We start from the raw sequence: 14638 nt of genomic DNA, 5'->3' as shown, positions 1-14638 counted from the left end.
AGACTGACTGTATACCCTTCTGATGTGGTAGGGTTAAAATTCTTGCATTGCTTTCTATAGCTTTGTCTGTGAATGTGTCTGTGGCTTGTTCTTTTTCCTTAGCCCTCTGATGTGAGGACAACAGCTACTGACTCCTCTCACCATTGCTTGCACCAAAGTAATAATGTGGCATTGCGAGAACATCAACTTTTTCTTGCTTAGACCAGTTTTCACACCAAGTTAGTGTTAGTAAAGTTGAGAATACAGCCTTGAGTTCAATGGGTGTGATTAATAGTGAGAAGACTTCTGTCATATAACTTTGAAAATGCTTACACTTTATTTTACATCTTGGGGGATGAGAGCAAATAGGCACGAGATGCTAATTGTAATAATGATTTTTAATGATCAGAGATCTGAGTACTTAAGTGGCTGCTGTCTTTATTTGAAACTGCCAAAGTCCTAAAAGTAGTTATGAGCAGTCAATATTGATGGTTAACAGCCTGAAACATTTTAAATGTAGAAAACTCCACTTAGTTATTTATTTCAGAAGAGTTTGCTGACTTGAATTCATGCTGCATATTTCTTTTAGTTTCCGATCAGCTGTATATTCGTTATGCCTCTGGGGTTTCTGTCAAGTTTCTATTGTAAGTGAATTCTTATTTCTAAATTACTTCACTCTGCCAGTGCGTTTTGGGGTGAAGCTCAACAGAGTACAGTGTGGTCTAGAGCTTTAATAGCAGTCTAGCTGTTAGAGCTTTGTTTTGATAACTTAAGGGTCTCATGTGTTAGGAAGAAGTTTGTGTTGAGTGGAATATGGTGTGTCAGAGAGGACTTCTATGTTCAAGTACTGGTGTATCAGCCAGAATACTTGCAACAAACCCTTAGCAAGAGTGTCATTCCTTAAGAGTCGTGGAACACAGTTGAAGCTGGTGGCTTGAGAAGTGGGAAGGTACCTGGCATTTGAGTGCTTGCTCTCGTCAGGCAAACAGTATACAACTTAGATACTATAACTGACATAGAGCACTGACGGCACTATAATTATTCTGAAGCTTATCCAAAATCAAAGTGGTGTATTAAGTAATGTGACCAGCCCAGCTCTGCTCTAGTACAGTCTTGTTTAGGTAGGCTGATAGCAATCTTGCTTACGCTGGTTAATTCAGTTGGCTTCAGTGCAGTTGAATCCTTACTTGCACCTACATATTTGGGCTCAGGTATCAGGTTTGGCAAGGTGACCCTGATAGTTGAACAAGCAGAATTTGGACTTCAGTTTCTTTTCTGTCTTAAGTATGCTTTTACTTTTTTTTTTTTTCTGCACAGTATGCCAAGAAACAAAGTCCTGCTGCTCAATACAATTGGTCATCTGTTAAACAGATGAGGTACAAGCCTCAGTTTCATTTTTGCGAAACATTACAAAGGCTTAATATAATAATAAAAAAAAAGAGAACTCAGTGTTGCTGCATTATTGTGCCAGGAAATAATCCTTCCTCCCTGACCAGTTCCTTAGCTGTTCCAGCCGTGGTATGATGTAGTTTTATTTTTTTAACAATGGCTTTATTTAGATTATCCTTCTAACTAATGGTTTTGGCATGCTTTAAAAAGACACTTAAGGAAGAGGATCTCATTGCAGTATTTTGATCTGGGCTAAGCTTATAGCCTGCAAGTACTATTTTTTTTTTTTTAATTTAATTAGAGATTCTTTATTTGTGCCACACTAAAAACCATCTCTGGAGCATGTTGTGTTTTAAAGCAGTTATCCAAAAGACTGAAGTTTTGTCAAAGGATGTAGTCTTCTGTATGCTGGAGCTGTTTCAGATTATTCTGTGCATTTCTGGTCAGAAAGAGATTCCAGGTTGCTTCCAATTAACAAGAAAGCTTTTCTTATGATCTTTGATTTCACTTGGCTGCTATTTCATTGGGAGTTTCGTTTGTAGTATTTCAGTGCCCCTTTGTGTTAGGTAGACAAGTCTTGATGTTTCAGTGTATAGAACTATAGTGGTATTGGTTTTGAGGGTAGGGATTGCAGCCTTTCTTTTCATCAAATTTTTACGTTAAGGGATAAGCACCATGCTGAAACTTTGGGAAGCACAGATATTTAAATCTGTTAATAAAAAATTGGTAAGTAGCATGTAAAGGTGTGGGATGGAGCTTGTATTTACTGTGATTATAACTTTTTCCTTTTGCTGAGTGGGAGAGGGTGACCTGAAAAGACAGTTCTAGGTATAAAAAGCCCAGTAATTCCTAAACTCATACCCCTTAATGTCAGGCTCAGTCCTGTTCTTAAAAGTAGGACCTAGAAGAAGTAAAACAGTTACTCCTGTATCTGGAGTTTCACAAATCCCAGTCCAGCAAATATAAGCATGCTTAGTTTTTAATACCAGATGCAGTAAAAAATAGCTCTCTATGGCAAAACTGGGAGCATGTAGTTAGTCCCAGAAGTGGTGCTTTGCTGCACAGGCACTGAGCTCTAACTCACGGTTCTTGTCAGATGAGCTTCAGGACTGAAGCTTTGTGTAAACAATTGTGCTCCTGCACTTTGGCTGTGGTGCTTCCATCTTTCTCTCAAGTAATTTTTTTATTTTCTTTAAATCTTATTTCTAGTATGAAATAAGATACTGTAACTTTGTTCCATTTGAAATATGATTGAAATTATTTAGCCGCATATCTAATGTTACTGATACAAGTTCTTTCCCATCATGTTATTAAACTGTACTTTGCAAAATAAATTTTTTTTAAACTGCAGACTATTTTTTAGAAATGTTTTTGGTGAGAGGCTTTTTTTGTTGTGGTTTTTTTTTTTACTTTTCCTGCAATTGAAATGAAATGTCACCCTTCTGACAAGGGAAAAAAGCCTCAGTCGGCTTGAAAGTGGTTAGTTAAAAATGCTTCCCCTCTGAAACAAAATTGTTGGAGCTGATAGGCTCCTCATTATGTTTGTTTGGTAGTGTTCTATGGTGTTGACAGCATTTCAGAGTTGTTTGGTGTTGCTGACCTCTCATCCTGTTGTCCTAGGAGTCATATTTATAAACAAGGAATAAGTATTTTAAAAGAAATACTAGAGGAGGATGAACTTGTGACAGTGCTGTTTATTTGTGTAGTTCAGTGTTTACTTGGGGGGCATGTAATTCACACTTCTATCAGTGAAATGCTAAAAGCACAGAATGACTTCAGAGGTTTAAAAGAATTCAAGTACAACAATGGCTGCAAAGCCAAAGAAAGTCTTTTCTTTCCTTTATGATTAGAGGATACATGTTGCTTCTACAGCTAGTGTTGAAGTCACTGAAGTCAGTCTGAATATGCTTGAATTTATTTTTTAATTCTAAATAAAATATCTGCTGCTGAGTTGCACTGAGGCATTAGATGCTGCTAAGGCAGCAACTTGTCTATTGTTTCAGCTGATTATCCCAGCAAACTGGTAGCCTTTATCCCACTCCCCTGACACTCCATAAACTCTTTCTGATTGTTTAGTGTCAAATTGGCTACACTGACTTTGCCTTTTTGGTTATTCTGTAGTTTATTTAGTATGCCTGTTTTGTAGCTAATTACTTGAATGAACTTCCTTAAATGCTTTCTTTACTTTTAAATTTGCATTGGTCCAGGAGCTTGAATGTGGTCACGTGTCTCTGCTGAGTCTGAGTAGTAACTTCTTGTGCCAACTTGGTTGCTTATGACTCTTGGTACCCTCTGCGGCGATACGGCGTTCTTATGCTCCACAGGTGGATAGTATGAGACATCCTTCCGCAGAAGGATAACTAATAACAAGCAGTAAAGTGAGTGTGAGCAGGACTACTTCTAAACCTTTATGGATGCATATGAACAAGGCACCACTGTGCTCAGTATGAGCAGCTGTTGGTAGTTTGAAGAAATGTTCATAAACAGTGTCAGTCCTGAGAGGGCCAGTCCACCCCTACAGGCTTCTGATGATTACTTCTGAAGAGCCTGATTTCCTGGAATGAATCAGTCTGCACTGAGTGGCTGACTAAAAAAGGGCAAGTGAAACAGATCCTCCATACTAGATAACTTTGCTGTACTAGGAAAGGAGGACTTAAGGTTTCTGCAGTAGGCAGAGGTGAATTTTAAGATAGCCTAACAGCCACCTATTGTCATGCTGGATGGGTATCTGGAGTGTACACCATGGGTTGCAGTGGTGGCTTCTCTCCAACCTCTTTCTCAGGATTCCAAAGGGAAGAAGTCTGTTATGTTAACCAGTCACTTTGCTTAGTAAGTAAGTGCATGCTGTAAATGATGTGAAATTGATTTCAAAACTATGTGAAGTACTACTGTGTTCTGAATTGTGTAGTACTCTTATTAAAAATTACTTGGTCATGGTGCTATCAAAACTGACTTCTGGTGACTCTGTGCTCCTTTCAGTGAATTTGCCCAGCAATGTTTCCAATTTCCTGAATGAAAAATTTTTTCTTTGAGAGAAAATGAGTAATTCTTTACTGCTTAAAGCCTGCCACTCAATGCATACAGGTGCAAAGTGCAAAGCCAAGGTAATTGCTAGGAGTGAATTTACAACTGTTAAGATACTTCTGCATTTATCTTTGCATGTCAGAGAAATGCCTGAAATGGGGGAGACACATAGATTTTTCTTTCATGCGTGTGCTAATTTGCACCCAGCCCAGTCTGTAACTGTTTGACTGCACTTGATTTTGAGGCTTCTTCAGGTAACTTTGAAGTATGAGCTACTGTCTGCAGAGAACCAGAGTCCTAGCCATGATACAGCGTTAAGGATGTGTGTTTTCAGAAGAAATTACCAAGCTATTTTGCTTGAGAAATTATGTGGGAAATAAGTAAACTTGCATTGAATGGTAAGAAATACTCTGAACCTGTGTCTCAAAACCTCAGTTTTAGGAGTCGTTTTGGTGAATTCTTGAAGGTTTGCGGTGAGAGAATTCTATTGAGTTTGGATCAAGGAAGAACTTTTTTTTTTTTTTTCTTCAGGAGCACTTTCCTCACTGGTAGAATTAATGAGAGTCAAATTGCTGTCTTGGTGATGTATTTTCATCAGGATTAGTTACATGGCTTAACATCATTGAAAATGCAAGGCCAGTCAATGAAACTACCAGCAGAACGTTTTAACACTGCCTAGCAATGGCTGCGCACTTTGGCTGTTGCTGGAGGAATGCTCTGCCACAGTGACCTTCAGTATCCCCATACTCTTAACAACTTAAAATTACTTTTGTCTCCATGTGATATGGTTTTGTCTGATTTTTCTTTCCTCAGTGACATAGTGAGAGGAAAAAGCAGTGCAGGTTGTGGAGAGCGTTGTTATTTCAAAAAACAAACAAGCCACTATCTTGGTACAAAAATACCTTTTGGCATTTTTCAAAAACTTATGACCCATGCACTTGCAAATACTTTTTCCATCAGAGTTGTTCTGGTTGTAACTGAAAACTGCGCTAACTTAAAGTTGCTGTATTCAGCTAGATACCTTCTGTTACTTGAAGGTAATGTTTGTCTGTATATATAGCAAATTGGCAAATTGAAGCTAGTGATGCCTTGAAAACTTCCAGCTGTAAGTCAAATGTCAGTCATAACAGTTTCCTTAGCTCCTAATTTTAAGTAGACCGTATGGTCAACCAAAGTCCCTTGAGGGGTCCTTGTGAAAGAAGTACAGCTTCACCTCCGTGAGTGAGGTGTTCTCTTCTTGGCTTTTGGGGTGAGACTATATCTGGCACAATAATGCCAGATACCTTTCTTATGGGACGAGAGCTCTATCCTTGTACCTGTAAACAAGAAACTGGATTCCTGTCTCGAACAAGAAGTTAAATTTAGGTATGGCATCTGCAGCAGTGAATTCTTACTACTCTGGGAGTGACCTTTTTGTTGTTAGGTGTTAATGCCTGCATAGAGGTAAAGGAAAAGTGGAGCTGCCTGTTTATTTTTATAAGCAGCAAACCTCTTATCCAAATTGGATTAGAAGTGTAGGAAGTACAGTATTGCTTCTCTCTAGATGTGCTAAATCATACATTGCCCGTGGGACCATAAAGGGAAGAAAACCATGTAATTGAATAGCATGGGATTTCTTTTCTCTGAGCAGTAACAAACTGGGAACAGGTAGGTGATCTAAAGTGAGGAGGTAGAAGAGATATTTGACCTTTGTCCTGCTTGAATTGCTGTCTGTGGGAGGCGATTGACATGGAAACAAGTGTGCAAAAAGTTAGTTTTCTGTTTATGTATAAATACAGTTTGTATTAGTGTAAAAGCTGGTTCACCTTACTGGTTAAGAGATGGCTTTTAATGTGTCTGGAGGTATTTCAATATACCTCTATTACAAACCTATAGCATGTGTAAAGTAATCAATTCTTGTTCACCTGGGTTGTGGCCTACAGTAACCTTTGTTCTATACCTAAGCTCCTACAGCACTATTTAAAATGTTCCTAAAAAGACATGCTTCAATGTCAGAAATGCAGGAAACTGAGGTGCTGCCAAAGCAGCTGTCAGTGTATGGGGCTGTAATGTATCTTATCAGGCCACTACAAAAACCTGACACTTGGCATGCAGAGAGTAGGCAGACCTCTAACGACTATCCAGATATATGTAGGTCATATGCCTTTCTGTGAAATACTAGAAGTGGTGTGTTTAGAAAGGGCCAGGTTTTGCACCTCATGAAGACTGTCTGGAGCTTGAAGTTAGGAGGAGGAGTATAGTAAAATGGTACAGTTATTAGCAGTGGCTTATAAAATATTCAAGTGTGAACTAGAGACCTGAGACAGTCACATATGAATGTGGACTGTCTTCACACCTCACGTGTGGAAGCTATCTAGTACTTTTTTTACTGGAATTGCAAATGTGCTACAGTAGAAATGGTGAGTGTCAAGAGCGTAACAACACTACAGTCAGGAATTTAGGATAAAGCAGAGAAACTCTACTGAATAAACTTCACAACCTTTCAGAGTGAAAAGGTCTTTGCCTTATTTTAAGATATCCATTTATTGGAGGTAGGAGCTGAATAGAAACAGCACTGAATAGTTTTTAAACTTTATCCCTCAAAGATAATTTTTTTCCTAGAGTGGGAATGTGGAGAGCCTGCCAGTTATAGCTGAATTCTATAACCAAATACTTTTTCTGCCTTTTTTTTGCTATCTATTTGAAATGGTTTTCATCACTGAAAGTGAGGTGAAGATGTGTTAATACTTCTAATGACTGTCTGTCTGAACTTTCTCAGTAGTTGTCCATGGTCAAAGAATGTAACTTGGTGGGAATGAAAACTTTCAGGTAATGCAGGTTCAGCAGGTTCTTCTAGAAGTTACCTTAAGTTTTGCAAGCAGGAATACTACGTCTTGGAAATTAATTCAAGTTGAGCCTCCCTTTCTTAATGTTGGTGAAACCATAATAATGCAGCTCAGTGAATCCAAGATTTGTTGTTCAAAGAACAGAACTACAGCTAAAAAGTCTGCAGGGAAGTGCTTGTGCATAGCCTAGGTTAATTGAACTCGCAGATAGGGTATTTAGTTTGCAGAGTTTTCGAGATCCAGAAATGTTCCTAGAGAACTTGAAAAAAATACACAAACAAAAAACAAATTAAAAGAACCTGTGAAATATCACAATAGCTGTTTTCAGGTGCCTGGGAGACCTCAAGTTTACCGTCTTGGAAAGGAGCCTGGAATCTAGCATGTCTGCTGCTTCAGGCGGTTCTTGATCAGCCAGGTGAAGGACAGTCTTAAGAGCAGCTCAGTTCCCGAATGCCTTACTTGGGCAATGCTTGCTGGGAATGGAGTTCTATAGTGCTGAAATGGTTATTTGGACTCATTTCTCCTGTGAAGCTTGCTGTAAAACACAGGGTAAGCTGTGTTTAATCAGCCCAAAACACAGGGTATGTTGTGTTTAATCAGCCCAAACAATCTTTGGTGTGGCTGCAGCAAGCTCTCTGCAGTAATTTTTAACTGTTGTTTTATTTTAAGTAAATGTTGAATCAAACAGTCGTAGTAAGACTGAAGCTCCAAGATGAAGCTACAGCCTGCTCTGAAAGACTGCCTATCATCTGCTGTTCAGCATCCAGTACAACTTTCCTGTTTCCTGAGGGAACACACATCTTGAGAGGCCATTTCATACTTAAAGCTTCTAGTCTTTTGTAGTAATAGCTCAAGATCTGGGAAGCCAACTCTGCTTTGAGGAAGACATTGTACTAAATGACCTCCTGAATTATCCTGTGATACTGTGAAGACCCTTATGAGGAAAACAGTTGATTCAGCCTCTTGGAAACACATAAATGCATAAGTCATTAGTGTTGCTGTCATTTAGGTATTTCTTTATTCTGGCCTGATATTCTTTCAGCTCCTAGTAAGGTTAACTATAAATATGTTTTCAATGCAAGGATCAAGAATCTTTTCTTCATAAAGTCTCTCCCCTATAGGCAGTTGAAAGTACTGATTTGGTACAGTGCTGAAAGCTACATATGCCTACTAAAGCAGAGATCAAACTGAAGACAGAGGGACAGTTGTTTTTCAGTCTGCAGGATGGATATGCATTAATGGTAACTTGCTGTCCTTGAACATAAGAAAGGTTTCCCTGGTATGTCTGAAGAGCAGGCACACAAGGATCTAAGTGTGGAACAGGACTTTGTAAGAAATGCTTATTAGGTTTGTCTGATGGCAAAGGATGACTGGTGTCATGGGAAATGCCTCTCTGCAGCATGATGATTTGTTGCCTCTGTAACTAGGCTACTGCAGCTTCCATGATGAATTGCTCCACAGTTGCCTAAGGATCACCATGGTTGTTGGATGACAGGCATTTTAGAGTTGGCAAGTCCCTTTGATGGAGAATTTGCTGTGCGTTAAGATCTTGAGATTCTACTTAGATCTCTCTTACTCAGCTGTCCTGCAAATCTAATTAGCCTCTCCTATCCTTTCCAGAAGTGATCAGTGTGGTAAAGTTCATAAAAAATCCATCTACCCTTCATTTTGCAGCAACTTGATATGCAGCAAAGCATTCTCTGAAGCTGGGACTTTAACAATGGACTTTTGTTTTCTTGGCCCTTACAAGAATTTTCTTACTTCTTGCCACAAGGCGCCACACAGTAGTGCAGGGGATTAGGTCATTTCCTTACCCCCTCCTCTTCCTGCAGATTATTTGATTAACATTTCTATTGTATACTCCAATTAGCATGTTCTTGGCTTCAGGCTACTCCCCCCCAATCTCCTTAAAACACTGTAGTATGACATTAAGTGTATAACGCATGTGTAACTCCTTGCACAGAGATTATATGTGACATAACACGATGAAAGATTAATGGGGCTGGCAAGTCAGTAATCTTCCCTCCTTTCTTCCCCGTGCACCTGGGGTTAGACTTCCTGGCACCCCCCTAACAGCATTCACTTTCCAGCTCATGAAGTATTAGTGGGGTTTTTTTTAGTATTGCCTGCTCTGGTCAGACTTCAGCCATTGACTTTGTGGGAAGCAGAGTTAAGGTGGTGTATAGCAGTGCATGTTCAGCTTTCAGTATTGAGTGTACAAATATACTTCCCCTGGGGCCTTTACAGATCCTATTCTACAGTTTTGCTCTTTTCTCAGTGCTTCCTTCAGTTTCCTTTCCCATCTACCCTGTATGTGGCAATTTCAAGCACTTATCATATGTAGGGGTTTCAGTCCACTCCCTGCCTGTTTTGTTAAATAAAATTATTAACAAGGTAGTGTTTAAAATGTCTGTCTTGAAATTTAGCAGTAGTATAAAGCTCAGGCGAAGTCTAGGATGCAGAGTTTGCCTCTTGGGCTTCTTGACTGTCTTCGTGCTTGTGAACGTAGCATTGCCCTTTCTGTTTGTCTTCAAGACTGTTGTCTTAATTGATAGAGCTAGAAATGCATTCCTCTCCAAAGCTCATTTTGAATGTCATGTGAAATCATGTAATTATATCAAACTGTACAGCATCTGCTCGTGAGTCAGATAGGAGAACATGACGATACAGCCCTTTATTTCTTTAACAGCTTCAAGGAAAGAACCTCCCCTGCAGTTAAGCATCACTTCATGAAATTAGCAGTGATGTCTTGGGTTACATATTTCATTGTTTCAGTCTGGCATGGTCGGCAGCATCTCTGCTCCAAGGAAAGTTAGACAGCTAGCCTAGTGGCAGCATGCTTGAGGCATTTGCTTCCAGTCCTCAAGGCAGAGCATCGTTTTTGTGTGCAGTGGAAATCATTAAACCCTCCTCAAAAAAAAGTGAGGGACAATGGTGTTGACACAAGAACAGATGAGTAGAGGGTGTCTATGGGTAAACATGGGTGGGGAAGCAAAGTGTTTCTAACTTAGCAGGGTGTGAGGTGGGAAGGCAGCCATTTAGCAGTGTGGCTATGGGAAAATAAACCCCCAAACCACCCGACTTTGACATGATTAGCTATGAAAAGGGAATTGCGTGTTGCAATTCACCTGATAGCAGAAGACTGGGCTTCTGAATGCTCTGGGTCAGTAATATGAAGGCAGATGGGATGTAGAGATGAGAGTTGTTGTCCGTGGCAGGCTGGGTTGGGCAGTAGAAGGCATAGCCACATGCATTTGCTTACTTTGTTCCTTCTGATGTGCCTGCAGCATAAAGTAATGTACAGGTATACTAACCTGGACTCTGACAGTGGCCTCTGTAAAATGAGAAAACAAGCTCTAGAAGCAAATTAGTCCTAATTTCTGCTTTTCAGACTTTTGAAACTGTGCAACTCAAGTGTTAACATCTGTGAGAAAAGTAGTGCAACCTGGAAGCGGTCATACCAATGTAACTTAGCACTGCAGTTAAATACCTGAATACAGAGCACCTTTTGTACTCTTGTTTCTATGTTTGTGTTAAGTGATACTAATGCAGTCCTGATGGTGCTGAAAAAGAAAACAACAAAAACCAAACCACCAAGCCCTTAGCCCTGATTACAAAAGTACTAAAGCCGCCAACCTTGTATAGGGCAGGACAAAGTATAAAGTACTTGAAGATGACGAGGGAGGTGGGATTGGGCAACTCTTGAACCACAGTGAATGTGCTATTTTCAGGTTCTGCTACTTGCTGGGGGAGAAGACAGGTTTGTGTGCCAGTAAAGTAAAGCCTTTGATTTTTGACAGGAGGTAAGCTCAACTTTAATCTCAAGATGTGGCTTGATGAGTGTCTGGCTTTACTGATGAGATTGAGATTGATTCAGAAGGTTCCTGTCCTGTCCCTTGCACTGGTATTGTGGATTTACAGAGTGAACCCACAGATGAGCAAAATTTGGGTTAATAGTTGGGGTTTGTGTTGTGTTTTGGCTTTTCCCCAAGACCTTTATCAGCTTAGTAACCTGGCAGCTGTGATAATGACTGTACCATCTCAGATGGGTGTTCAGTAGCACGTTCTTTTTGGTGACCAGAAGAAGAGTGGGAACAAGGGAGTGCAAGTGCTGCTCAGCAGTTGTGGCTCAATCACTTCTGTGGAGCAAAGTGGTATCTTTGTGCTTAGTTATTTATCATAGGAATGGAACAAGGGTTGTCTTTGAGACATATGTAGTTTTCTTTATTCAGAATATCTTAAGGCGAGGTGTTCTGCAGTTGAGTTTTTCAAGTAGGTGACAGATCCTGTAACAGGACAGCCTTATGGTATTACTTGGGGGAAGGTGGGCTGTGGAGTACAGGTCAAAGAGACGGAAAACATATATATGCATTCACCTTGTTGCCAGCTGTGAAGCTGACTTATGTGGAGTTGCAACTTACACTGTTATGGCATTATGAAAAAAAAGCTCGTTTGACAGCAGTTAGGTTTTGGTGCTGCAGAGTAATGCATCTGCCCTTCTCACCTTCAGTTCTACTGGTACGACTGCATGGTCATGCTGTGAACTGAACTGGATCCAGCTGAAAAACAACTGACTTCTTAAAAATGTGGACAGATTAGGGAATCCAGTCCATAAAGTTGTGCTTACAAAACTGAGGTGGCAAGGAGCCAGCAGCAGCCAGAGCAGTATTCACCTGTAGAACTTTGGAGATGTTAAATGTCAGCCTGAATACATATCGATTGAGCCAGGGTTGACCATGCACACCTTCTTGGCCCACTACAACTGTGATGTAAAACTTGATGTTAAGCTGCTGCATTTTATCATGCTTGTAGCAGTCTTGTGGCATTTGCATGATTGGTTCTTAAGAGGTAGTAACTTGGAAGCTGTGATAACTTGATCAACATTTTATAGTTCAGACATTTAAGTGATCAGTGACTTGATGCAGTGATTCCAGTGTTAGTGGAATAAGAAATGAGCTCAAAACCTGGTCTGACACATGCAGATTTGCCTTTCGAAATGTTTATCTTGCAGGCTGTTATAGCATCTAGCATAGTTGGCTATGGGAGTCTGAGATGCACAGGTGCGTCTGCAGGTGTCACGTGTCCCATTCTGTGACATTAGTGAAAATGGGGGGAAGCAATGCCTGAAGAGTTTCTGCTGGTTCAATTCTCACTGTATTAAGCAATCACTTTTTGTGTGGGAGGTGAAGAAAGCTAGCTGGGCTAATAAGTGATGATTAAAAAATAGAAGAAAGAAGGTATAGCATGCATGGGTACAGTTATGTAAGAGAAGTGGAGAAGGAAGTAGATCAGTGTTTCTCTAAGAACCTCATCCACAAAGCTGCCGGGGAATTGGGCTGCAGGATTGTTCTCAACGCACCCTCCACTTCCTTTTTTCCTTTTTGGGGCCAGAGATGGATGAATTTATGCAGTGGTGAGCAGGATGCAGGCTCTGACTCCAGCCAATGGTGCGTGGTGTGGCAGTGTTTACCTAGATTACACAAGGCAAAGCCAGCCCCTCCTGAGTCAGAAGGCACTACCCACGGCTTAAGTAGAAGCACACAGAGCAGAGGCACTCAGTCTGGCAGTTGCTGGGGGTTTTAAAGGAGTTGGTGGATTTCATTTGGTTTTAAACGGGATTGAAGAAGTGGTGTTTTTTTCTTCTCTACTGTGCAGAAATCCTGGAAGGACAAAAAGGTACTGGTAAGTCCTCTCCATGCTATTGCTTTTCCCTTATAGTGTTGTGTTGTTTCAGTCTCTCTTCTAAAAGCCTTCTTGGTTGCAGTGTTTTTCAGTAAGAAGTTGAAAGATAGTTCAGCGATGCGGTCAAAAGGAAACGTGAGAACAAGCAGTTCTCTGTCTGCAGGCTGCCCCTCCACCTAAAATAGGAAGAGACATTCAAAGTGTATGGTATAATAAATGCTTCTTGTTCATAAGAAGTGTCAGTCACTTCTCATTTTTTAGGGTGCAGAGCAAGATGCCTTGAAACTGTCATTGTTACCTAACAAAACATACCAAGGGGAATTTCTTGCAGAGATGGAAAATAGTTGTGTTGTCTAAAGCAAAAAAAAAAAAAAGCTTTAAATGTAATTGTAACTCCTATTTTTGCAAGATGATACGGTATGCTATGTGACAAGGCTCTAGTGAAATACAAACACCGATTTAGCTGATGCTTCAATACATAAACTGTCTCATCAGGAAGTCAGTAACGTTCAGCTCTGTAGAACAAGAAGTCATTGTGATTTTCTGCAAGCACAGGGTCCTTGACTGTGTATTCTAGTTCAGGTGCATCAGACAGTACATCTCGCTGGGCTCAGTCATCAAAACAAAAAACTTTATCTCTTTGTGTAACAGCCCTTTTAGAAATAAAATGCCTCTGGTTTTGGTGTGGACTCTTAATATATGGAAGTTATGCTTCTTGGTAACTTGCAATGGAAGCTGGTACTGCTTATTTTACGGTAGCACTGTGACTTGTCTGGAGGCAGTAAAAAAGATAATTTTAAAGGAACCTGACTGCAAGGGTCTCTGTACTTTTGTCACATTTTAACCAGTATTCTCAAAGCTTTTGTTTTCCTGTTTCTTTCACAAGGTGAGATACTAATAGATAGTGCTATGGCAACATTGTCTTATCCTTTCTTGTATCGTTTAATGGCTTCATACATTACATCATGTATAAATAATCTTCATTCGATAATCTGAGCACGAAATTAAAACTATTGCTTTTTAACAGTACATATGAAGTTTGTAATAACTACCGAAGTGCACGTACAGCCAAACACTTGCGTAGAAAGCCACAAATTGATCTTCTTAAACAGCCTGTGTGAATAACTTTCCCAGGTAGCTCAGCTGATTGAGCAAATATAAAGTGCAATGTGTAGCATTTGGCCAGGTGCTGCAGGGGTGGTCAGCAGAGGAGCTTTGCCTCGGGTGAGGTTGTGTGCCTCGTCACTGGTATATCCGAAAGCTGACGTGGAGGACATGGGTGGTAAGAGGGTGTAAACCACATGTGCATGTAACAGTTTAACTGGTGAAGAACTTTTTCTCAGCTAATTAGGGTTATAGATAAAATTGCAGTGACAGCTTTAAAATAGATACTTTGTGCTAAAAGACAAATGTTTTCAGCTTCCCACACGCAATCTGAATTACCTCATTTATAACCTGTAGGAGGCTATCGTGGTTTCCTCAGGGGAGGCTCAGCTGTTACTTTTCCTAACTGAAAAAAATGCTGGGTTTTTTTTTGTTTGTTTCCAAGGGAATATTTTCAGAATTGATTTTTGTCAGTCTCTTGGAGTGGATCGTTAGCAGTTACATAAATCTTCCAGATTTTAATACGCCCAGCCACATTCTCATTCCATCAATGGCAGTTCAGAATGACAGAACTGAAGTTAGCAGAAGCTGATTGAAATCAGGCCCTTGTGTTTAGATGGATTTTTTCAGTCTTA

The 14638-nt window shown here is 40.1% G+C and overlaps 1 protein-coding gene across 4 annotated transcripts in view; it reads left to right on the top strand.

Moving 5' to 3' along the window:
- PELI1 (pellino E3 ubiquitin protein ligase 1) overlaps positions 1-14638 on the top strand; it is a 46776-nt gene that overhangs the window by 16113 nt on the left and 16025 nt on the right. Inside the window, exon 1 of one of the 4 annotated variants that reach the window (XM_069850091.1) lies at positions 12750-12899. The exons of the other annotated variants lie outside the window; for them this stretch is intronic. The gene's annotated coding sequence lies outside the window, so the exon portion shown is untranslated. Of the gene's footprint in view, positions 1-12749; positions 12900-14638 lie in introns of those variants that run through there. 4 annotated transcript variants of the gene reach the window in all.

Source organism: Phaenicophaeus curvirostris, chromosome 2 (assembly GCF_032191515.1).
Source record: "Phaenicophaeus curvirostris isolate KB17595 chromosome 2, BPBGC_Pcur_1.0, whole genome shotgun sequence".
Lineage (NCBI taxonomy): Eukaryota > Metazoa > Chordata > Aves > Cuculiformes > Cuculidae > Phaenicophaeus > Phaenicophaeus curvirostris.
Note: the sequence above shows the minus strand (reverse complement) of the source record. Positions and strands in the feature narration are given on the sequence as shown.